Source organism: Rhinatrema bivittatum, chromosome 7 (genome assembly GCF_901001135.1).
Source record: "Rhinatrema bivittatum chromosome 7, aRhiBiv1.1, whole genome shotgun sequence".
Classification (NCBI taxonomy): domain Eukaryota; kingdom Metazoa; phylum Chordata; class Amphibia; order Gymnophiona; family Rhinatrematidae; genus Rhinatrema; species Rhinatrema bivittatum.
This window is the reverse complement of record NC_042621.1, coordinates 44,299,181-44,325,483: the sequence shown is the minus strand read 5'-3', so window position 1 is coordinate 44,325,483 and position 26,303 is coordinate 44,299,181. Positions and strand designations below refer to the sequence as shown.

Genomic DNA, 26,303 nt, shown 5'->3' with positions numbered 1-26,303 from the left:
GACCGAGAGGATGAATAGGACCTTAAAAGCATACCTCCGGGCCTTCATTAACGAGAGACAAGACAATTGGTCGGAGCTCTTGCCTTGGGCCGAATTCGCATATAACAACCAGGTCCATGCTGCCACTGGCAAGTCACCATTCCATCTGGTGTACGGAAAGCCGTTGCGACCTCCGCTCCCGCTGGAGGCTCCCAGTGCCTCTCCTGCTGTTCAAGTAACTGCCAAGCAGCTTCAGGCCTTGTGGCACCTGACGCAAAAACAGCTACTCAGCGCAGCCGCTAGGGCCAAACAGACGGCCGATCGTCATCGCCGACCAGCCCCCACGTTCCAGCCAGGGGATAGAGTCTGGCTCAGCACGAAGAATCTGCACCTCCGACTTCCCTCTCGGAGATTCACTCCGAGGTTCTGCGGACCCTTTCGAATTGCAGAACGAGTGGGCCTGGTGTCCTATCGGCTTAGATTATCATCTTCCTTCCGGGTTCACAATGTCTTTCACGCCTCACTGCTCAAACCTGTAGTTCTCTCCCGGTACCACCGCACGCCTCCGGACCCTGCGAACACGACCATCGATGATGATCCCACGTATCAAGTGCGAGAGGTCCTAGATATTCGCTTCCACAACTGTAGATGGGAGTACCTGCTGGCCTGGGAGGGCTGTGGTGACGAAGATAACACCTGGGAGCCTAGCCGAAATATCCTGGATAAAGACCTCTTGCACCAGTTCCACCGGGATCACCCAGGAAAACCTGGTCTTCTCAAGAGGGGCCGTAAAGGGGGGGGGTACTGTTGCGGTCTCCACCGCTTCCCCTCTACCCGCTCTGCAAGACGCTTACCTACAGTGCTGGAAACGCCGCTCCCGCAGCTCTGCCGACCCTTCAGGGCGTCCGCCATTACCGGCTCACCTCCCGGCCGCCACACGCGCGCGTGAGGACGCGCACTATGGACGCACAGCCGCCGGAAGTCTGGCCACGCCCGGCTTAACGACGCCACGCCCCAAGCCCGTTTTAACCAGCGTTCGGTTACCATCTCATGGCCTTGCAACGAGGGTCGCTACTGGATAGTAGTTCTAAGTTGCGCTTCATTTGTTCCACGTTCCTGTTTTGACTTCAGCCTGTTCCTGACTCCGCTTTTGCCTGCCTCCTGCCATTGACTTCAGCCTGTTCCTGACTCCGCTTTTGCCTGCTGCCTGCCATTGACTTCAGCCTGTTCCTGACTCCGCTTCTGCTCGCCGCTGGCCACCGACCTTGCTCGTGCCTGATTCCGCTCCAGCCGGCTGCCGGCCTGTCTTGGGTTCGTCTCCGTTCCTGCTCACAGCTTGCTTCAGTTCTCTGCACGCTACAGACTCCGTTCCTGCTCACAGTCTGTTCCAGTTCTCAGCACGCTACAGACTCCGTTCCTGCTCACAGTCTGTTCCAGTTCTCAGCACGCTACAGACTCCGTTCCTGCTCACGGATTGCTTCAGTGCTCGGCACGCTAGAGACTCTGTATCTGTTCACCATCTGCTCCAGCACCGCTGGACCCAACTAGGCCATAGTCTACTGGACTTCCTTACCCTTCTCTCTGCCCAGGCCTTCTTCTACTATAGAGACTTACACTGTGCTCCTAAGTCCCAAGGTTCTAGGACCCTACGGGCTCCTCCTGGGGGGTTCCTGGTTCCCGGGTGAAGATCTCTGCCTGTGGCTCCGCCTCTCGACCTGCCCTATCTTGGGGTAGTTCGGCCCAAGGGTTCACACCTGATCTGCAGCTTCACAGACTGCAACATCTAGTGCAATCTATGCGAACAGTAGTTACTCACAAAATGATGCGGTTTGCAACTTTGTGTTAAAAAAGGAATATCTTAAAAAAGCTTAATGTGTAATGCTGTATGTAATCCATATCGCGTCTAAAAGACTGACATGGGGAACAGGACTCTTATATAGCAAACAAATGCAATTAAATTACATATCGTGTTTCTGAACTCTACAATTTAAAAAGAAAAAGAAATTACCTTGCACCGCGCCATCAAACAATAGGTCTCTACTCTTGAAAAGTAAAACTCAAAGCACTGTCAGTCACCCATTTTTAAAGTGCAATTTGGTGCCAAAACAAATCTTTCTTGTGGGAAAAACCACATTATATATCAATAAATACTGATTCATGTATTCTCAATTTAATCTCATACCTTAAAAAATGTTTATGAAAAACTGTGTTGTATTATTTTTAAAAAATTTGCTAATAATTTTTAGCAGTGTTGAACTGTGCTGTCAATCATTTAAGGAGGCGTGGTCTAAGCAAAGCTGCGAAGAAAAGAGAAAAGGTTTTTTGACAAGTGCAATTGCCAATCTGTACTACATCAGTGTTAGATGTTCCACTTATAAAGTGCATAAATATATCTAAAAATTGGCATGTTTATACTGCCAACCAGTTACTGTAAACGGTGATCGATGTAGAGAGCATGTGTGCATAAAATCTATGAAATCTACCCAAATAAATCGGAATCCATCGTGTTTGAGAAATATACTTAAAGTTTAAAACTGGGGATAAAAATGAAATGGTCCAAACTTAAAAAGAGTGTCGAGATAAAAATATGAATAAAAAATGGCATTAAGGGGTAGAATTTCAAAAAGCGCGCCTTCGCGTACTTTTGTTGGCGCATCAGGCACAAACAAAAGTACGCTGGATTTTAGTAGATACGCGCGTAGCCGCTAAAATCCTGGATCGGCACGCGCAAGGCTGCCGATTTCGTGTAGCCGGCGCGCGCCGAGCCGCGCAGCCTGCCGCTATTCCCTCCCCTCAACTTCCCCTCCCTTCCTCTATCTAACCCACCCCCCCGGCCTTATCTAGACCCCCCCCACCTTTGTTGGGGGATTTACGCCTCCCGGAGGGAGAAGTAAATCCCCGCGCGCCAGCGGGCCTCTAGCGTGCCGAGACGGGACCTGGGGGCGGTTCCGGAGGGCGCGGCCATGCCCCTGGACCGCCCCAGCCCGAAACCACGCCCCCGGGCCCGCCCCCAAAACGCCGCGTCCCGCCCCCAAAACGCCACGCCAATCCGACACGCCCCCCTTGAAAAACCCCGGGACTTACGCGAGTCCCGGGCGGATTTACGCGAGCAGGGCTCTTAAAATCCGCCCCTAAATGTATAAATATGAAAAAAATTCTTAGAGGCTTACAAATAGGTAAAAGCACAAATAATATGAATGAATCCATAATCATGGCTGCAGAAAAAATTAGTAAATCTGTAAAACAACACTATAAAAAAAAACAGTATAGTCCAGTATAGTCCATTAGGAGTCATAGTCTTAAATTCATATATATATTTTTGTTCTGATTGTAATAGAAGTCAGTCAAGATTACCCCCTCTCCAATTGAGAGTGGGTTGCTGAATTACACAAAATTTATATTCATCAAATTTATGATTATGTTGTACAGAATGTTTGACCAGCGGTTTGGATGTTACGCTCCGCTTAATATTGCTTCTATATTCTATAATTCGTTTGCTAAATTCTCTGATTGTTTTACCTATATAAAATTTGTTGCATGGGCAAATAGCTATGTATATCACCCCCTTACTTTTACAGTTAGTGAAAGAATTCAGTCTAAAATATTTCTGTTGTCCAGGTATATACAGCTTATCTGTTTTAATGTTCACGTTGCATACAGATCATTTCCCACATGGCCTGGTGGTCTACTATCACGAACTGGATTGTAAGGCAATGCAGATGGAGCCAATAAGTCCTTTACATTTTTATCTCTTTTATTGGCTACCATTAAATCTTTATCTTTAAAGGCAGGTAATCCCTGTATAATGGGCCAAAAATTCTTTAAGAACAGTGATGATGTTGTGTGACACATGGGAAAAGTTGATAGGGCAAACTGTACGATTAGTTGATTTCTTATCTTTCTTTGTAAGTAATTCTGATCTTATTTGTTTTAATGCCTTCTCATAACCATTCTGTACATGTTTAAGTGGATAATCTTTTTCTAGAAATCTTTGTTTCATCTCTATTGACCTTTTTTGAAAAGTGGATTCAGTGGTACATAGTCGTCTTAATCTTAAGAACTGTGAGTATGGTAAGTTCTTCAACAGTGACTTATTATGACTGCTCATATAATGCAGTAATTTATTTGTGTCAGTCGGCTTCCTGTAGATGTCCGTAACAAACTGACCATTTATTTGAGTAATTTGAATGTCTAGAAATGGGATGGATTCTTTATTGTAACTCATAGTAAAATTCAAATTAGGATCTAAGGAATTCAACCAAACATGGAACCTATTCAAAGTCTCTGTACTGCCTTTCCATAATAAAAAGATATCATCAATAAATCTCTTCCAAAGTATATTGTTTTCTTGGAATTCATGAACCACTAGGAAATCACTTTCGAACTTAGCTACATATAAATTTGCTATTGATGGGGCCATCGTGGACCCCATAGCTACTCCTTTGGTCTGTAGGAAAATATTTCTTTTGAAACTGAAAAAGTTTTTTGTGAGTGCTATTTCCGCTAAATTGATTAAAAACTCATTTGGAATATGTTTGTGTGTTGTACGTTTCTATAATTGGTGAGTGATAATTTCTAATGCTGCCAATTGAGGGATGTTTGTGTATAGGGCTTCTATGTCTAGCATCACCATTGTAGTTTCTTCGTGTAATTCATTAAGGGGCAGATTTTAAAACAGATGCGCGGGCGTAGATTTGTTCGCACAACCCGAGGCAGGCGTAACTTGCGCACGCCGGCCACCTGCTGGCGCGCCATGTTCCGGTCCGGGGGCTGGTCCGGCGGCCACGGCCACGCCCCCGGAATGTCCCTGGGCCAGAACCGCAGCCCCGCCCCCGGAATGCCCCCCAATGATGCACTGGCCGCGACACACCCCCTGACACGCCCCCGACATGCCCCCCCTAGGAAAGCCCTGGGACTTATGCACGTCCCGGGGCTTGCGCACGACGCCGAGCCTATGTAAGATAGGCTCGGCACGTGCAGGGGGTGGAAGGGGCAGCTTTTTGGGGGTTACATGCGTAACCCTTTGAAAATCGGCCCCTAAGTGTTTCTAGTGTAGTCATAAAATCTGAGGAATCACAAATGTAAGATGGTGCTCCTGAAACTTCTGTTTTGAGGAAGGTATCTATAAATGTAGAAAGGGGTTCCAATAAAGACCCTATTGCTAAGACTATAGGTCTACCGGGTGGAATGGTCAAAGATTTATGCACTTTAGGTAGTATGTATAAAGTTGGCATGATCGGATTATCTACCTTGAGGAAATTCAATTCCTTATTGGTAAGAAAACCTCTATTGCCTGCAATTTGTAATAAATCATCTATTTCTTTTTTAATGGTGACAGTTGGATTTTTGTTTAACTTAAGGTAGAAAGATTGATCCAAAAGTTGTCGTTCAATCTCTCTTAGCCTCTGCTCTATATTTTATCCATTGACCCTCTCCTGCAAAATATTGAGCAAGATCTGGCTATTAAGGGCTTTGAAGGTTCCACTCGGTGGTTTAAAACTGCCGTGTTTGCAGATGATGTATCCATCTTTCTTACTCAGTCTTTTTAATTTTTACCGATGCTTCTCAAACGTCAGATGCAGTTTGGGCAATTTGCAGGCCTAAAGATTAACTAAGATAAATCAAAATCCACTGATGTCAGTGATAATATTAGGCCCCAATGGCCAGGTTTTTTCCCTCTGAAATGGGTGACCAAAGAAATGAAATATCTAGGTATAAAAATAGCGATAGATACAGATACCATCTATAAGGCAAACACACAACCCCTTCTCATTGGTACGATTGACTCTCTTGAATGGTGGAGAACCTTGCCCTTATCTTTAGTGGGCAGGATACACCTCCTCAAAATGGTTATTCTTCTTAAGTGGCTTTACAATTCTCCAGCTGTCATGGTACAAGTGGGATAACCAACAGGACCATAAGGTATTTAACTGCGCTCTCAGACTTTTTCTGTGGTGTGGGAAAAAGGCCAGGATACCATGACAGTGTTGATGAAGTCTCTGGATGGGAGTGGCTTGGGGTGCCCAAATTTACTCTTATACAATCTGGCCTGCAATCTACGCTATCTGTGAGACTGGGTGTTCGCTACTTCTCAATTTAAGCCATATGAACCTCTTCTAGACTGGTATGCAGTCCTTTCCTTAAACTTTTTTCTCCAATTGCAAGCAAAATTTGTTCCTCCCTGCTTACGATCTCACTTGCTTTTTTGTACATGCCGGAAAACTTGGCTACAGATGTGTAGGGTAGCTCAGCACTGGTTGATGTCCCAATTAATTATAGTTTATAACGGAATCTTTCAGCCGGGTATGGGAGAATCTATTTTTAAAAGGTGGCACCGGCAGGGCCTCACTTACATTTATCAGCTTTTTGAGGCAGCATCGGGTATTCTTAGTTTTCAAAACCTACAACAATTTTCTCTGCCAAAGCCTGACTTTTTTGCTTATCTGCAGTTACGTCATTTTGTCCAAAGTAGGCTCCCTTCCTTCCAAGAGACCACCTCTTCTAAAAAGATATGGGAGATGATACAACTGGGGAAAAAGCAACATCCCTCAGTGGTCCTTTTTTCTAGGATGTTGATATCTATGGATGGGGCAGATTCTCTTCTGAGTTTATACAGGAAGTGGATGGACTGGACTGCATTTCGCCTCTCTTTCTCTGATTTCAAAAATGGTTTTCTTAGCATAAATGACATTACAGACATTGTACTCTTGTGGGAGACCCAATATAAATTTCTGTGGCAGATTTATATCACCCTCTTAAAGCATTTCAAGCTAGGATGAGTACGTCCATGTTGTGTTCAAAATGCTGAGGAGATGTAGGTACCTACTATCACTGCTTTTGGGATTGCAAGTAATTTCAGCATTTTGGGAGGGCGTCAGCCGACAGTGTGCAACTGTCTTAAAAAGAAAGTTACCATGTGACCCCAACCTTTGGTTATTTGAGTCTTCTATTTTGTCGAACACTGGCTTAGGAGATGAGACCCTGGCATTTATTATGAAAGCCGGGTTGGTAGGTAAGAAAGTGATCCTTGCGGGGTGGGTGGGGCATCAAGGGCCTGATAAAGAGCATTGGTTTAGAAAAATTATAAATTTATGCACACATGAATATCTGTCTGCCCGAACTAGTTCTAAAAAAAAGAGCCAATCTGCTCAGAATCTGGTCTGTTTTTTTAATATATCTCCAATAATGGGGAATGCTATTAGCACTCTGTAATCTTAAATGCGTCTCATTTTGGGGCTCTTTTTCTGAACTAATTATCCTTATGTGCCATGTACACCTACATTGGGCTTGTCTATTGGGAGGGGAGGAAAGGGGGAATAGGGGAGGAATCGTTGGCTGGGGGGGATTCTTCTAAAAACACTTATCTGATTACTGTTACAGTTGCCTGGTGAGATTGTGTTAATGTTTTTGAAAACCCTAACAAAAACAGTTTGGGAAAAAAAACATGATTTGTGCACATAAACCATGTTTTCTGCACATAAAATATGTTCTCCTGTGCGCTAAACATTTTCTCTGCACAGAGTCCAGGGTTTGTGCTCATTTTTAACTCCTAATACATTAGCCTGCCATTAGCTTATTGCATGGTGAGTTAAACAAAATGTAGCTTGTGTTAAGAAATTGTGCAGTGAATTTCAGCTTCTTACATTGGCCCCACCTTTTTTGACCTCCGTGATAAATTTTGTATAAGATGTTGTCTTACTAATTACTGCTGCTTCTCTTTTTCACTGGGATCAAGCTATTAACGTATCCAGTCCCCTGGAGTTTCCTCTTATTTTAAGTTACCAGTTGAGAAAATTACAAAAATTACTCTTACTCCCCGGAGGCAACAATGCAGTGACAGTAGATGAACTAACTTCTTGGTTTCAAACTGTCTCTGAGACTTTCTGCCCAGTTATTTTTTTTTATTTAAATGAAACTAAATCTGAATTGTCTTTCATTTCAGGTTGGATCAGTTGATTTGGTTTGTGTTAGCCATGGGGCTTATTTAAGTGGAATTACATGAAATTCACTGTATGGTGTTCCCTATTCCCCTTTCAGCTTTATGTAGGCAGATGAATTTTGTCTTAAACCAAATGTAATTTATGATTTCACTGGGTCCAAGGACTTTGGCAGCTATTTTGTTTATCAGTGAAGGCTGAGGACCAGCACATAACCCGGGGCTCAGCTCTAGAATCCAAGTGTAGCAGATGCACAAACAGAGCAGAAAGAGTGCCCATTTACCAGGAGAGAGTGGCAGTCTGCTGAGCTGCTCACACTGTGAAATCACTTCACTCTCTCTGCCATGCTAATGGGCAGACATCTATCTGCGCTCACTATTAAAAAAAAAATGAATCTTTTATTAGCATTGTAGGTGCTTTTAAATCTGTGCAGAGAAACTGAAGTGCCCTGTTCAGGGACAGCAGAATGATGATGGAAAGCCAACCGGAGGGCTGCTTCTCTTGTTCTATCAAACATTGGACCTCATTTACTAAGCATTTTTCCCCAGAGATACAAAATAGGAGAAAAGCCTTAGTGAATCAGGCCTTTAGCCTTTTAATGAAGCAAAAGCACAGCTATAGTACATAATTCACAACTGCATTTTAAAGCTGTGCTACTAACTCAAGGCCTGCATTGTTATTTTTTGCTTCTTCAGCTTTCTCTAAGAATCATATTTTTTAAATTTCCTTTCTTGTCCCAATATATTTCTCTACTGACATAGAAAAAATCGGGAAAGAAGCACTGTTGAAAGCACTGTTCATTTCTTATGCACTGCTCTTTTTTAGGACAATGATAGCTGTCCATTATTTCTTGTCATCACATCCCATTTTTTTAAACTTACTTTTTTTTTACTGAGTACAACAACAAGTAGAAACAAATATAAAAATATAAAAATCCCAGGAATTATGAGCACCTACAATCACATACAAGAGGTTTTTTTTTCTCAGTGAATGTGCTCAATTCAGCTCCCCCTTTTCTCCCCTGCCCCATTACATAAAGATTCCACCATGACCAATCAATCCCCCATGCCCTTCCACCATCACCTCTCAGTGACCATGTAGTTCCTCCAAAAATTCAAGAATCTATTTCCATTCCTTCTGTTTACTTTGAAATTTACCTCTAGATTTGGCCAATATTAATTCTTATTCAACAACTGACATCTCCTTATATCATTCTGAATTGTAGGTGAGGTAACAACATTCCATGGTCTTAATATAACCCATCTTCCACCAAAGAGTATTTTTTTTTTAAATAAGGTAAAGATGGGATTATCCACCATGCCCTGTGGCATGAAATATAAAATATATATTCTAGTATCATCAGGCAAAGTAAATTTCAACATTTGCTTAATACATTCCCAAACCTCACCCACAAAATGTTGAATAATTGGACAAATGACTAGGATATGGGACAAATCCCCTCTGTTTCCTGCACTGGTTCTAGCATTGTCCATTGCTTTTAATCTAAGGGTACTGGTGGCAATGCTGCCCTCCTGCCATCAGGGGCCCTCAGTGAGCTATGGTCCTGGCTGCTCTGTCCTCCAGCTCTATGGCTGCCTTGTTTGCAGCATGATTCAGCACTATCACTCCCATTTAAGCCTCTCTTGCTCTCAGCAGCCTTCCTTAGCTTGGAGTCTCTCTACTGCTTGTTGCCTCTCTGTGATCTTGTATCCTGACTAGGCCTCTGTATAGTGGCCTTTCTAGTCTGTTTGTATTTTAGTCCTATTTGTTTCTTCCTGATGTAATTTTAGTCTTCTGTTGTTCCTTGTACTAACACCAGTAAAGTGGCCTTCTGTTGTCTGTCTTTGTCTATTCCTGCACTGTTTGTGCACTCCATTGTCTTGTGTTTCCATATGGGCACCTTTCTGTTCTTATCTGTTTTATTTGTAGCCTTGCTTTGCCTTTGTGGGTGTCCCTGCCCCGTTTCTGTGCACCACCAGTCAAGTCCTGCCGGTCACCAGAATCCAAAGGCTTAACCTGAGGGGGGGACGGCTGGTACAGGTGAATATTCTGTACCTGACCAGTCTTGTCCTGTATCCGGGTCCAGCCTGCTCCTCCGCTGGGGGGTTACCCTGTAACTGGCCATCGTGTCCTGACAGAATCATATTGGAGTTAAGTGTGCTCTGATGAGGAGTTTCTACTGCTTTTCAGTTATAATCTTCCTGCTCAGTTTTTCTCCAACCCCTTATCCCATGCTTCCCAAACTTTTAATGATTTCATCTCTTCTCGCCAGTGTATGTATTTATTTAAAATTACTTTTATTCCGACTTTACTCAAAATGTGGTTCAAGCAGATTACACCTCACACATTCACAACTGTTGCGCTCGGTGGTTTGTGGCACGGGGCAGTGGACTGAGCCCGACCTGTCACCAGCAGACATCTGGGGAGATCCCCGAAGACGCACAAGGCAGCCTGCTGCATGCTGGCCACCTCTGCTGCTTTTGCTCTCGCTCGCCATGCTTAACCAGCCTCCGATGCTGCATCAGACCCAGGTCCTCCTAGGTGCAGGCATGCGCCAGACCTTGCCCTTCTTAAAGGGCCAGCAATGACAAATGAAAATCAGTGCTTCCTGATGACAACACTGCCTGGGGGATATATAAGGCCACTCCTGCAGTTGTTTCTTGCCTTGGCAATAGGTTGACTTCCTGGAAGTAGTGCATTTCCTTAGCATGTTCCCATGTTCCTGTTCCTGGCTTCGTTGTTCCTGGTTTCTGTATTAGCACTCTGGTCCATGTTCCTGAGTTCTCATCTTCTTTGTGGTCAGTCATCAGTCCTTTGTCTTCTTCGTGGTCAGTCTTCAGTGTCTCTGTTCATGCTCATGCTGCTCCTCGCCCCCCGTTTGCCTCTCCATTCCTCCTGGTTCCTTGGGTGGATCTTCGGCTTGACTTCTGCTTGAACATTGACTCTGACCTCTGGCTGCCACAGATGCCTGCCTGGACACCGACTCCGCCTGAGTTCTATCTGTGCTATGCTCTGCCCTGCGTCTTTCCCTTCTTGTTAGATCTTCACCACCTCAGAGGTTCGTGCCAAAGTCCAGCCAGCCCCGGCAACTGAGGGCTCAACTTAAGTGGAATGAGGGCAGATATTGGCGAAGCTCCAGTTGGACCTCTGCTTCCATCAGCTCTGCCAGCTCTCGGTGGGGACCTGCAGGGCTCTTCCCTGCAGGTTGTGCCAACTCTACCTCGGCCCAAGGTCCATGCCCTTAACAACAATAATATAATCAACAAGCATTAATATAACAGATCTCAATTTAACACCACAAAAACATAAACAATAAACAATTGCATTAGTTATATGTTTCATTAAAATACAAAGTCTTCAATTGCTTTCTAAAAATGTCATCCCTTAGACTAGCTGGTAACGCATTCCACAGTTGTGGACCTGCATATGAAATAGTTCTCATTTGTGTTTCCTTAAGAGAAGGAACTTTTAACAATTTTGAAGCACTGGACCGTAGAGCACATGTGGGCACATAAAGCTTCAACTCATTTCCTAATGAACAAAAATTCTCTGAATATAAATACCTATGCAATCATAAAATTGGCTAAACATTTAGTACATTAATGCATTGTTCATGACATCCAAACCCGCAATAAGGTACTTCCATAGTTTAAGAACGCGTGTTAGAGGCTTACAAAAAAAATCCTTGAAAAATAACCATTTCCTTGGGAGCTGGAATCTCTAGTTTGATCTCCTCTGGAGCTTTCATTGCAGTAACTATTTGTGAAGGCCTCAATGTTTTGCATGTCTTAGTATGTCACATAAGCTAGCTTCCCATTCTGTCATCTGTTAACTCAAATAACTGGTGAGGGCATTCTTTGATTATTTCATCCAGAGCCTGTTCCATAGACCATAGCTGACAAATCAGTTATTCTTTTAGTTTTTGCTGTTATGATATCTTTTGTTTTACTTGATTAATACCAGACACCCTTGCTTCTGAAACAAGTTCTATGCCTCCACACAACTCCATAGGGGCTAGCTACTGGATAAGATTCTTTGATCTTTTCTGAACAAGGTGGATTCCATCTAACACTGTGATGTCATGTACTCTTTTCTTCCGCACTCCTAAAGTCCGTGCTACTTCATTTAAATAAAGAACCCCATTGGGAGCAGTTTTGACAAGATCCATGAACTTTGGGACAGGAATACCAGGAATGTCTCAAAACGAGACCTAGGAACTTTAATGTTTTTTTTTCATGGCTGAAAATGTTTATCCTCCTCTCCTCTATGGGTTATTTTCTGTGTCTGTAAACTCTCCACATTGATGGGCGAGTGTGGGTCCTGAACGATGGCTTCCAGTTTGTGCTGCCAGTTCCCTGCATACTCCACAGTGGAGACGGACATGGCAGCATTGGCTGTGGGCTCTGTGCCCCTCATTGCCACCTTGTAATACCACTCTTGTTCACTCCCCATCTCTCCAGATTCCTTCCCTGGCAGTCATGGTGCCGCTTCCTCTTCCTCTTCGCCTCTAGCAGCGCCATCAACGTTACTTTGTAAATTCGATTAAGTTGTCCTTTGGAACGTGTATTTTGAAAAACCTCCTTCTCCAAAACCATCAATGGTTTATATTCTAAATCAACGGCTGTACCTCCTGCCTTGTTTCTAAATTCTACAATTGGAGGTAAGCAAATCTTGGGATACCCTGCAGACCAACCTTTTCACAAAACCTCAGCCATTTACAGAAAATTCCATTGTCAAGAAGTTGTGAGAAACTTTGTAAGGTAGAATTCTGAATCATATTACATATACTTGGTGGCCAGAGCGACCTAAGTTCTTCCAATGCTCCGGAAAGGACTACCATCTTTTAGTTGCAATTAATAGCCCAAAGGTTTTTTTCCTTTTATATCTCCCCCAGAGGTAACAACCACCACATAGTCCAAAGTCTTTCTTTTCAATTTCAATCCAGTGTTGATGAATAGAAGGATTACACCATTGTGAAAGCAAGCCAAAGATGCTAAATAATACCTAGGGAATTCAGGCAAATAAATACAAGTACCTAGGGAAGAGGGGTTAACAACTTTACACTGATTCTTATTGTTAGGAACTGCAGCCCTCAGCTGCTTCCTCCCATTTGCCTGACCTACTGGCATGCAGCTCCTTCCTCCCGACAGAACACTACCAATATGCAGACATGGATAGGCATACAGCAAGGACCTGGCAATAGATGCATTAGGTGTGAGTGCGCTCAACTACACACATGCACCTTGGCAGGAGAACCACTGCAGTTGCCTCGTGTGATGTCACCTGCTTTAGCTACATAAGTCTGCTTGGCCCGGCACTCCTTTCTTCGGCAACAGGTCTCCTGAGCAATCTGCTCTTCACTGCATGTTGCTTCTCCCTGCGTTGTTTGCCTGTATTCCTGGTTCTTTGTCTTCTTGTGTTCCTGCTCCTGTTGTGGTTCTGTGTCCTGGTCTGTTTGCCCTTCCTGGTTCCAGCCCTTTGTGTTTTAGTCTGTTCTTGCCTTCCCTTGTCTTGCCCTGTCTTCTCTGGTGTGACTTCCTGGTTTGACCTCTGCTTGTTCTCTGCCTTCAGGACCGACCCCTTGCTTTGGACCTGACCTTCACTTGTCTGCAGCCTATCCTGACCTTGGCTCGTCTACTGGTTTCCATTGTCTGCTGCCTGCCCCTACTATCGCCTGGGCTTGAACTTTCTCTCCTGCCATTATCCCAGGGACCCCCTCCTAAGACCTGCCAGCCAAGGGCTCAACCTGCGGGAACGATGGTTGGTATAGGCAAAGCTCTGGGGTACGTCTGCCAGTGGCCAGGGTGGGCCTTATGGGCTTGCCTGCCTGGTTATGTATACTGTACCACTGCACAAGGGTGTACATGTTTAACACTCACTTGCTTATTCAGACAGAGAAAACTTGTAATTATCTTATTTAACACCTGAAAAAACATTTAAGGTAATACCAATGGTATCATAAGAACATAAGAACATAACTATTTAAGACAATCTTCCTTAAATGCACGCAGCAGGGGCCTAATTCAAGTGATATAGTTCCTCCAAGTTAGCGGAAATTCCTGCTCCCAAATATTTTATACTTTCATTATTACATTTAAAGGGGCAATCTTTCTCTTTTCAGTGTGCATAATTCCTCCCTATTTAGAGGCTTAATCTCTGATTTATTCACATTATTCTTATATTCCGAAAGCTCCCAGAACTCTTTAAAATATCTAGCAAAGCAGGAATTGAGCGCTCTCTCGGTCAGTAAGATGCTATAATAAGTCATTGGCATACAAAGCAATCTTTTGTTCAGTTCCCTGCACTTGTATCCCCTTAATCAAGAGGAATTTCTTACGTTCCCTGCCATTGGTTGAATTATCAGAGCAAACAATAGTGGTGAGAGTGGGCATTCTTGCCTGTAAAATAATCAGAGGATATCACCTCTGCTCTAGAACACTTAAATAATGCGATGTTTACAAATAGTGTGCACAAAAAATGATAGAGAATAAAACATGAAATTTCAAAATCTTTTCCTGTCGTTTAGTAAAGTTTAAAAAAGATATAAAATGACATAGCCAATCTTGTTGATATTGTCTATGTAGTTTCAAATGATAGCAAATGTTGCTTACTTTGTAACAGGTGTTCTCATAGGACAGCAGGATGTTAGTCCTCACATATGGGTGACATCACAGGATGGAGCCCAATCACGGAACACTTCTATCAAAGTTTCCAGAACTTTGACTGGCCCCTACTGGGCATGCCCAGCATGGCACTAACCCATCAGTCATCAGGGGTCCCCCTTCAGTCTTGTTAAAAAGCTACAGGTAGTGCCGAAAAATAAAATAAAACATTACGAACCCAACACCACGGGGCGGCAGGCGGGTTTCGTGAGGAAAAACATCCTGCTGTCCTGTGAGAACACCTGTTACAGGTAAGCAACATTTGCTTTCTCACAGGACAAGCAGGATGGTAGTCCTCACATATGGGTGAGTACCGAGCTGAGTATGCACCAAATGTACTCAGGCATGCAAGGCATTAGGCCTGGGATGAAATTTGGCCGAGGGCATCCTGAACCCCACCGGGCAAGCGGAAAGGGGTTGGTACGTCACGTTGTAAATAGGTTGCGCAAGACAGATTGGCCAAAGATGGAATCTTGTCTTCTGGCTTTGTCTAAGCAATAATGGGCTGTAAAGGTATGGAGAGAACTCCAGGTGGCAGCCCTGCAAATGTCAGGAAGCGAACTCTGTGAGGGCCATGGCTACTGAAGTCGCCATGGCCCTCACAGAGTGTGCTTTAACCCAGTCTTGAAGTGGAATGCCCGCTTGCTGATAGCAAAAGGATATGCAGTCCACCAACCAGGAGGAGAGAGTCTGTTTACCCACAGACTGCCCCAATTTGATAGGATGGAAAGAGCCAAACAATTGAGTGCTTTTCCTGTGGGCAGCTGTACGGTCTACGTAGAACGCTAGAGCCCGTTTGTAGTCAAGGGTATGCAGAGCCTACTCTCCTGGATTGGAATGGGGCCTGGGAAAAAAGGTAGGTAGTATAATGGATTGATTGAGATGAAACTCCGAAACATCCTTAGGTAAGAATTTAGGGTGAGTGCGGAGTACTGCCTGATCCTGCAGAAGTTTAGTGTAAGGCGGGTAGGTAACTAGAGCCTGTAATTCACTAACTCAGCGAGTGGAAGTGATTGCCAAAAGGAAAATCACTTTCTATGTGAGATATCGAAAGTCACAGGAATGAAGAGGCTCGAATGGTGGTTTCATGAGCCGACCCAAAAGTAGGTTGAGGTCCCAAGAAGGGGCCGGAGGACGCAGAGGAGGCTTGAGGTGAAGCAAGCCTTTCAAAAAACGTGTTACATGGGGTTGTACAGATATGGGAGCATCCCCGACACCTTTATGGAAGGCGGCTACCGCACTGACGTGCATCCTGATGGAGGAAGTTTTTAGACCTGACTCTGACAAGTGTCAGATAGTCCAGAAACTTCGTGATTGGACAGGTAAAGGGGTCAAGGGACTGAGAAGAGCACCATGACGTAAACCTGGTCCATTTGTAAGAATAAGATTTTCTCATGGAAGGCTTCCATGAAGCAATCAGGACACGGGAAACTGGTTCAGAAAGGTTAAGTGGCAGAAGGATTAACCTTTCAACATCCATACCGTCAGGGACCAGGCTTGAAGATTGGGGTGGCGTAGGCACCCATCATTTTGGTGATTAGAAGCGGGTCCTTTCCCAAGGGAATGTGCCTGCGAATGGAGAGATCCTGAAGTATTGGAAACCACACTTGGCGCGGCCAGTGGGGTGCTATCAGGATCATGGTTCCCTTGTCCTGACATAACTTCACAAGAGTCTTCGAGAGAAGTGGAAGTGGAGGGAATGCATATAGGAGACCTGTCGCCTATGATAGGGAGAACGCATCTCTTGGCTGACAGTGTTGGCTGCAAGTGAGTGAGCAGAAGGTGTCTACTTTGCGATTTTGAGGTGACGCAAAGAGGTCTATTTGAGGATAAGCCCATTGGTGGAAAATCGAGTTTGCTACTGAGGGGTTGAGAGACCACTCGTGTGGTTGAAAGGTGCGACTTGGCTTGTCTGCCAACACATTGTCCACTCCCGGCAAGTAGGTGGCCCTGAGGTACATCGCGTGGGAGAGGGTCTCTGCCCATATCTGTGCAGCTTCCTGACATAGAAGGTAGGAGCCCGTCCCTCCCTGTTTGTTGATGTACCACATGGCCACTTGGTTGTCCGTCTGGATCAGGATGACTTAATTGGAGAGGCGATCCTGAAATACCCTGCGAGCATATCTGATTGCTCGTAGCTCCAGGAAATTTATTTGGTGTTTGGCTTCCTCTGGAGACCAAGATCCTTGTGTCTGCAGATCGTCCACGTGGGCTCTCCAGCCGAGGTTGGAAGCATCGGTGGTGAGAGTAATTTGAGGGTCTGGAGCCTGGAAGGGCAAGCCCTGGAAGAGATTGACCTGATTTCTCCACCAGGCTAGAGACTGACGGAGTGAATCGGTTACGTGGACAATGGTCGACAGGGGCTGAATGGATTGAGTCCATTGTGACCTTAGAGTCCACTGCATGACTCTTATGGCCAAGCGGGCCACTGGGGTGACCTGAACTGAGGACGCCATGTGTCTCAGGAGGAAGAGAAAGTGATGTGCAGTCGTGGAATGCTGAGACTGCAGCTGGTGTGCAAGAGACACGAGAGTGAGAGCTCGCTGTTGAGGCAGAAAAGCCTTTTCCTGCAAGGTGTCCAAGTCTGCCCCAAGGAACGATAAGGTTTGAGATGGGACTAAGTAGGATTTGTCGTAGTTGACGAGAAATCCGAGTGAAATTAGAGTGTGTAAAGTAAGATGCAGGAACGACAGAGCAGCTTGCTGAGTGGGAGCCCTGATTAACCAATCATCTAGATAGGGGTAGACATGGACACCTTGAGTCCTGAGGAAGGCTGCAACTATGACCAGGCATTTTGTGAAGACTCGTGGTGCAGACGCAAGGCCAAATGGAAGCACTCGGTACTGATAGTGCTCGGGGCCTACTAGAAACCTCAGGTATTTGCGATGAGATGGAATTATCGCGATATGAGTGTATGCGTCCTGGAGGTCTAGAGAGCAGAGCCACTCTCCTCTTTGTAGACGAGGAAGAAGAGATCCCAAGGTTACCATTTTGAACTTTTCTCGCTGGAGGTACTTGTTGAGGGCGCGTAGGTCCAGAATTGGACGAACACCCCCCGATTTTTGGGGGATTAGAAAGTACCGGGAATAGAACCTTAGGCCATGCTGAGAGTAGGGTACTGGTTCTATTACCTTGGACTGGAGGAGGAGGAAGACCTCCTGTTCCAGAAGGATGGAGTGATCGGATGTTCTCCACGTCTGTAGAGGTGGGGAGTCCGGTGGAATGGAGAGAAAGTTCAGATGATAACCCTGAGCAATTATCGCCAGGACCCACTGGTCTGAGGTGATTGAGTGCCACCTGTTGTTGAAATGGCACAATCGACCTCCCACTGGTATGTGGGGCAATGGAAGCTGGCTGCTGCCCTCTATGCAGGAGTCAAAACCGGTAGCAGGGCCCGGCTGAGGAGCTGCTTGAGATTTTTGTTTTCGTTTGACGAGACTGGGCTTTTTGAAACTGTCTCGTAGAACGGGTTCTAGTTGGTGGCAGGTAGAACTTCTTCGGGCAGAAGAATGACTTCTTAGAGTCCTTCTGGAATGGTTGTTTTGAAGAGTACTCAGAAGGCATCAGAGAGAGCTGTCTCAGGGTCTCATGATGGTCCTTGAGTTCTGCCACCGTCCGTTGAATCTTCTCGCCAAACAGATTGTCTCCTACACAGGGCAGGTCAGACAATCTGTCCTGAACTTCAGGACGAAGGTCTGAAGAATTGAGCCAGGCCCATCGTCTTGCCGAGATAGCAGCTGCAGATACCCTGGTAGCAGTGTCAGATATCGTAAGATGATCTGATCTCATGCTTGCCTGCCTCAAAACCCTTGTTTACTAGGGTTTGGAGTTGCTCTTGAAATTGCTGAGGCAGGGAGTCTGTCTTGTATCTGCTTAAATAAGACCCTATTATATTGGGTCATATAGAGCTGATAAGAGGCAATTCTGGAGATGAGCATTGATCCCTAGAAGACACGGCGACCAATGGCATCTAGAAATTTCTGTTCCTTACCTGGAGGAAAAGAAGTGTGAGGTTTTGATCTCCTTGCTCTTTTCTGGGCAAATTCGACAACCACAGATTGGTGATCCAATTGAGGTTTGCGAAAGCCTGGAGCTTACTGAACGAGATAGGTGGTGTCCGCTTTCCTGTGGACTGGAGCAACAGAGCCAGGATATTCCCAGTTCTTTTTGAGGAGATCCAGAATAACCTGGTGGATAGGGATGGAGGTTATTTCCTTGGGAGCATCCAGGAATTGTAACAGCTCCATCATCTGATGCCTGTCATCTTGTTCAGTCTGCAATTGGAAGGGAACCAATTCAGACATCTCCTTCACAAGATTTATGAAGGAAAGGTCCTCTGGAGGAGAATGCTTTCTGCTTTCAGTAGGTGAAGGTGGTGAAGGCAAATCATCGGTGTCTGGTGAAGAATCATCAGTCCAGGTGTCATAGGGATCAGCACCTGCTCCTCTAGGGACTAGAGGAGGATGGGGCGGTGGGATCCCTGAAGGTCCTGGTCGAGGTTCCGAAGGACTCGAAGGAATAACTGGAGGCACCGATGAGGGCATCGAAGGCACTGGTGCAGGCATCGAGGATATCGATGGATGACTCTGTGGTGCCGATGGACGGATCGGTGGCACTGATGGACGTATCTGCATCGATGGCTGAGGCATCAGCAGAACTCCCGATGGAGGGATGCGGAACAGTGTTTCTCCTCCCGATGACAAAGCAAGCAGGGAGGGCACTGGAGCCATCGGTGGAAAAGCGGCCATAAGCGCTTCCATCCTCGAGAGCAGCAGTGCCACCGCTGCTGGAATCGGGTCAGTGGTGGGTTCTGCAATCGGTACCGGTGTCTGTGCTGGAGGAACCTGGAGTCGATGCATCGCCTTGTCAATGGCCTCCTGAACCATCTGGTCCAGTTCTTCTTGGAGACCTGGAGCTAGCAGCCCTGGCTCCGGAACAGAAGGAGGAGGCAGAGGCATAACCGGAGGGACCACCGTTAAAGGTGGAGTCGCGGCTCCCGATACCCTGTCGGGTGAGGGTTGCCTCAGTGACCTGGTCGCTGAAAAGATCGGTGCTTTTTCTGGACGGGGCTGCTTCGACAGCAGCTCGGACGATGGTGAGGTCGATGATTTCTCTCCCTCAATGGTCCGAGACTTTCGATGCCGATGGCGATGTTTATCTCTACGATCCCCTCGGTCTTGAGGGGGAGTAGAGGGTGTCAAAGGCCGAGAAGTCTTCGATGCCAGACGATCACCAGCTGGAGGTCGATGCTGGCGCAAAGTTGACTGTGCCGGTTCTGACGACATAGATCAATAGACGGCGTCGGGGTTTGAGCACGGAAGAGAAGTTCCATCTTCTCCATTCTAGCCTTGCAACCTTTTGGTGTCATAAGGACACATTTGGTGCAGGTTAGGACATCGTGCTCACATCTGCGACACATTACACAGACCTTGTGAGGGTCTGTGATGAACATGGTGCGATTACAGTCCGGGCACCGGCGGAACCCCGACGCCATGGCCATGAAAAAATTGAGCTTCGGTACGGTCGATGGCCAGTAGGCCGCGAGGGCCAAACTCGACGGTAATCGACGGAAAACGGGTAAAAAACTTACCGGAGTACTGCAGCTTGAAAAAGTTGAAGGAGGGACCCCTGTGGGGTAAATTAAATTTTAGTAATTCCGTGAGGAAAGTTCCTGTCAGGAATCTGTGCAGAGCTCCTTAACCGCGTGGCTACTGCTGCATGGAAAAAAGAAGACTGAAGGGGGACCCCTGCTGGCTGTGGGGTTAGTGCCATGCTGGGCATGCCCAGTAAGGGCCAGTCAAAGTTCTGGAAACTTTGACAGAAGTGTTCCGTGATTGGGCTCCATCCTGTGATGTCACCCATATGTGAGGACTACCATCCTGCTTGTCCTGTGAGAAAGCACATCCCTATTAGCAAGCAATTTGGCGAATATTTTAATATCCGTGTTTAATGGTGAGAGAGGTCGATATGAATCACAATCCTTCCTAGGTTTCCCTTCCTTGTGCATTGGCATGATGGTGGCTTCATACATTGTCAGAAGGAGCAATCCCATCTCTAACACACTATGGAATAGCTGTGCCATTACTGGGGCTAGCTGCAAACCAAGTTTTTCATAATATTCTGTATCAGAGCCATCTCCCCCATAAGCTTTCCTGGATCTAAATGGCCTCTAATGCTTCTGAAACAGTGACTGGAGCATCAGGATTTAGCTGGATCAGACTCCCCCCCCCCCCCCCCCCCCCCCCCCCCCACCTCAGAAACCCACAGCCTTTATTAATATTCACTTCCTCTTGTGAGGTACACAGTTCCTTATAAAATTCTGAAATACTGCACCATATCGTTTGGAGAACTCACCAACTAAATATGTTTAAATAAATGGAATGGGGACTTGGATCCAAGATGGCATAGAGAGAGGACGTGTAGAGAGGATGCTCCTGTGCTGTCTTGATTTCTTTCCCTCTATTTGCCTGCTAATGGTGAAAAGGAAGGGCAGGCTGTAGGGAGTTCCCCCCACTCAGCCTTGGAGCCCTTCAAGTCTCCTTCCTTGTCGGGATTGGTATTCGTTGCCACTGCTGATGGGGGAGCATTGCCGTGGCTAGAATCCAGTGCTAACACCTCCCTGAGTCCTGACGACCAAACCTTTCTCCCTCCATGCGCCTGAGGTTGGCATCACTGTCTGATGCATGCCAGTCTGGAGAATGCCCAGATACAGGCAAGAGGGGGCCGGCAGCATCCATGAATAGAGTGCTGCATTCTATCCAGGGAGCATGTGTGGGACTTCTGTTGCCCACCGCTGGTGACCAGGGGCTCTTATATGAGGCTGGAGCATCACCGGCCAGAGCAGTCTCTCTCTCTTGACCATCTTTGGGTGAGTCTGCATTGGCTGCTGCGTTTGACCTAGCTTTGTGCCCTTCTACTCCTAAGCTTTCTCCAGTAATGTTGGACAGTATTTGGAATGTTTTATCCTCTGTTGAGCAGTCTTTAATTTCCCTAACTACCACTGTTAATTCCCTTATGCCTCGGATACAAACCCAAGAAAGTGTAGTGTCTTCTCATTTGGCTCAACTTGAGAGCCAGGACTCTGGTATGGTGAATTTAACTGATGTTCAGAATACGCTGGTTCAAGATCACACTGTGAGTCATTGCAAGCTTGAGAATTTAGAAAATTATACAAAATCTCTTAATCTCAGAATGATTAATTTTCCAGTGACTTCCCTGATTTCTCCTTTACAACTTTTCAAGACCTCTATGCGGGAGACTCTGGGGCTGCCTCAGCCTGCTTTGCCTTTGACTCATAAATCCTATTATTTGGGCCCTCTTGACCTGGGGAGGCATCCTCATTTGGATGTTTCTGTTATTCTTGAACCAGCGGCAGTTGATGAAACACACAGAGCAACACTTCTTGTGATTTAATTCACCGTTTATATTTCTGTGCTATGCATCTTCTTTTCATGGATTGTAAAGTCTATTTCCTGATTTTTGTAGGGACACATAGATATGTAGGAAGCAATTTTTATGTATGCTTTGGGAGTTCGTTTTTTCCTTCTCTGCCCATGTAAAGAGAAGTTTCACCCACTTTACATTATTCAGGAATTAATTCCCCATTACCACAGAAAAACCAAAAGTCAAGGAAAAAGGGATTTACAGTGGGCTCAGGTAGGATAAGACCTGTGACCCACAGACACCTGTTCTTCACAGCTGTGCAGCCCACAAGTCTACCCCCGACTCACACAGGGCATTAAGGAAATCAAAAAACAAAGGGATTGCAGTGGGCTCTGGTAGAATTAGACCTGTGATGCGGAGACACACGCTGTATCAAGTGACACAAGTACTAAATGCCTTCTCTGTATTAGGTAATGAAGAAGCTCTTGTGAAAGAGATTGAAGTGTTATCTGAGAAGAAAGAAGAAACCCAATGCATACAGAAATTCCATAATACAATCAGTAACCAAAGGAAAAAGCTCATTGTGCTGGGTGACTCTGTCATCAGAGGCACTAATCTGGGAACTCTTAGCGAGGGAAACACTACAGTTAAAAACCTTCCAGGATCATGGGCTAGCAGAAATGCTTTTCAAATAGTCAAAGTGATCAAAGAAGAAAGCAAAGACTCTAAAGTTGATATTATGATCCATCTGGGAACCAACGACCTTGCTAGAAACAGCATCCAAGCGGTACAGAGAGATTTCCAGTCTCTAGCGAAGCAGATTAGTCACATGGTGACAATCATTGCCTTTTCAGAAGTGTTACCTGTTCATGGAAAGGGGAAGGAGAGGCTAAGCCATATTAATAACTTCAATGCATGGCTCAAATCCTGGTGTAAGAAACAAAGTTTTGGATTTATTGGAAGCTGGGGCTGTGTATGGAACAGTAAAAAGCTCTTTGTCAAAGATGTCTGTGGCAGGAAAAAGAATCCTAAGAGATAAATTCAAATCCTATGTAATAAGGCATTTAAACTAGATGCCGGGGGTGGCAGAAAGATATTAGAATGTCATCCCCCAAAAAGAAATGCAATAGAAAAGGGTGAAGTGGATACAAAACTCAACTAAATAAGTCACAAAAGGAGTCCAAGAAAAGCAGTAATGTGAACGAGAAAAGCTGGAAAGCTATGAGCACAAATGATTGTAGTTTGGGCAATAAAATCCCAGATCTGCAAGCCCTAATGGTGGAGGTGGACTTGGACGTTGTTGCTGTCACGGAGACGTGGCTCATGGAATCTCATGATTGGGATACGGCAATACCGGGCTATAACTTGTTAAGGAAGGACAGAGAAGACAGAAAAGGGGGAGGAGTGTCTCTTTATGACAGAAACAATATCCAAGCATGGGGCAAAGAAGAAGCACTATGGGCTGACCTAAAAAAAGATGATGGGGCATCCATTTTTATTGGAGTGGTTTACAGGTCTCCAAATGAAATGGAAGAACTTGACAGAGATCTGGTTGAAGACATCCAAAAGATGAGAAAGAAGGGAGAAGTGGTGATTGTTGGAGATTTTAATCTGCCAGATGTAGACTGGAGAATCCCTTCTGCAGAATCTAACAGTAGTAGAGAGATAGTGGATGCCCTGCAAGGGGCTCTGTTCAAACAAATGGTAATGGAACCCACGAGGGAGGGAGCTATACTCTATTTAGTGCTCATTAATGGAGATAATATCTCTAATGTCCATGTGGGTGCCCACCTCAGCACCAGTGATCATCAAACGGTATGGTTTCATATCACAAATAGGATACAGAGAAGAAGCACGAAGACCCGAGTTTTGCAGTTCAAAAACACAGACTTTGATGAAATGGGGAAATACCTGCAGGAAGAACTAGAAGGCTGGGAGAACAAGAGAGATGTGGAACAACAATGGACCAAACTAAAAGGAGCAATTATCAAGGCAACTAATCTATATGTTAGAAAAGTAAAGAAAAGCAAAAGAAAAATGAAACCTATATGGTTCTCAAAGGAGGTGGCTGACAAAATAAAAGCTAAAAGAACAGCGTTTAAGAAATATAAAGGATCCCAAAGGGAGGAGCACAAGGAAGAATATCTGGTGAAACTGAGGGAGACAAAGAAAGTAATCAAGATGACAAAAAGTCAAGTAGAGGAAAGGATTGCCAAAGAGGTAAAGCAAGGTGACAAAACATTTTTCAGATACATCAGAGAAAGGAGAAAAGTTCAAAGTGATATAGTGAAATTGAAAGGTGAAAAGGATCAATGTGTGGAGAGAGACGAAGAAATGGCAGAAATATTAAATGAATACTTCAGCTCGGTGTTCACTAAAGAGGACCTTGGAGAAGGACCGTCGCTAGCTAACAAGAAACTGGAGGGGCGTGGAGTAGATGTAACTCCATTTACAGAAGAGAATGTATGGGAACAGCTAGGAAAACTGAAAGTGGACAAAGCCATGGTCCACATGAGGTTCATCCCAGGATACTGAGGGAACTCAGAGATTTTATTTATTTATTTATTTGAGATTTTTTTTTCTATACAGGCATTCGCGATGGGAATCGCATCATGCCGGTTTACAATTAACAAGGTGTGACAAAAGGAAATTAATAAGAACAATTAACAGGTGCTAAAAGAAAAAATAGCAGTTACAATAAAACAGGGACAAAATACAACTTGGAGCGGTGAAGAGGCAATAGTAATCTAACAGTGAAAAATAAAAAAGAAAAAAACCTGCCAATTTAAAAGATATTGTAAAATTAAGGAATTGGCAATGTTGTTGATTACCCTATTGGGTGGTCAGAGTTAATTAAGGTGAATTAAGGTTCAGTTGGTGTCTGGAAAGGCTTTCATAAATAACCAGGTTTTAAGTCTTTTTCTTTTTTTTTTTTTTGAAATTTAAGGTTTATTAGAGAAATATAACACCAAAAATACAAGACCATGCAGAATCTGCGAAGCATGTACAATAACAAAAGTAACAGTGAAATAAATACAATAAAAACTTACAACAGAATCTCTGTGTTTCTCAGTTATTACCCAACTGTAATCCCCCCCCTTCACTCCCCGCACCCCCACCCCTCTCCCCTACCACCCCTGGGATCTCCTTCAGAGGAAAACAAGAACACATAAAAGAACCAACCAAAAGAAAAGAAAAATCAGATCTTCGTCTGTTGTTGCTGCCATGTTAGATATAGGGTCCAAGTACGCTGAAACGCCCCTATTTGTTTCTGGCGGTGCGCCGTAATCTTACTAAGGATACAGACCTTGGCCACCCGTGACTGAATCTGAAGCAGAGTGGGTACTCCCTTAGCCTTCCAATGGAGAGCTATCTCGCAACGAGCAGAGGTGACCACCAGTCTAATAAAGCGTTGCTTAGCAATGTCAAGCTGTGGGTACTCTGAATTAAGTAAAGCAACTATGGGAGTCAAAGTAATAGAGATATGCAAAATATCTGAAAGCCACCCAGCCAACCCTCGCCAAAATTGGGAGATAACAGCACACCCCCACCACATATGGTAAAAAGAACCTAGTTCCCCGCAACCTCTCCAGCACCTATCGGAAGTTGTGGGATAAATTTTATGGAGTTTAGAGGGGGTATAATGCCAGCGATAGAGGAGTTTAAAACTATTTTCCAAAAAGGCGGCTGAAATGAGACCCTTACACCCCACAGTAAAAATAGTGTCCCAAAAATCATCACCCTGCGGGGACCCTAGATCTGTCTCCCAGGCGGACCGGAATGTCGGCCGGGTTCCCATACCCTGAATGAGCAACTTATAAATTTTGGACATTAAATGCTGGATTTTGTCAGCCGCTCGGCAGAAATTCTCAAAGAGACTAATCGGCTGAAGCAGATCCTGAGAAATATTGGACGCCCTTGCATAGCTCATGAGTTGTAGGTAGCGGTAAAAGTCCCCCTGCGGCAAGTCATATTTGGCTTGGAGCGTGGGGAACGGCACCCACGAGGGGTGGTCCCAGAAGTGGCTTTAAGTCTTTTTCTAAATGTTGGAAGGCTGGGTTCCTGTCTCAGTTCTGGTGGGATGGAGTTCCACAAAGTAGGTCCTGCTGTGGGTCTGAGAGTCTTATGCTGAAAGGTTTTGGAAGGAGGAACCTGTAGTGAATCTCTGTAGGACTCTCTGATCAGTCTGGCGGAGGTATGTTTTTTAAATGGGATTTGAAGGTTAAGCGGAGAGAGTTGGTGGATAGCTTTGTAGATGGTGGTAATGGACTTATATAAGATTCTATAGTGAACTGGCAGCCAATGCAAGTCTTTGAGAATAGGAGATATGTGGTCTCTTCTT

General features: G+C 45.1%; 1 protein-coding gene and 1 pseudogene across 3 annotated transcripts in view; one reads left to right on the top strand and one right to left on the bottom strand.

Moving 5' to 3' along the window:
• Window positions 1-26,303, top strand: part of NFAT5 (nuclear factor of activated T cells 5) — an 852,247-nt gene that overhangs the window by 72,203 nt on the left and 753,741 nt on the right. The window lies entirely within an intron of this gene.
• On the bottom strand, window positions 11,587-12,143 carry LOC115095039 (annotated as a pseudogene).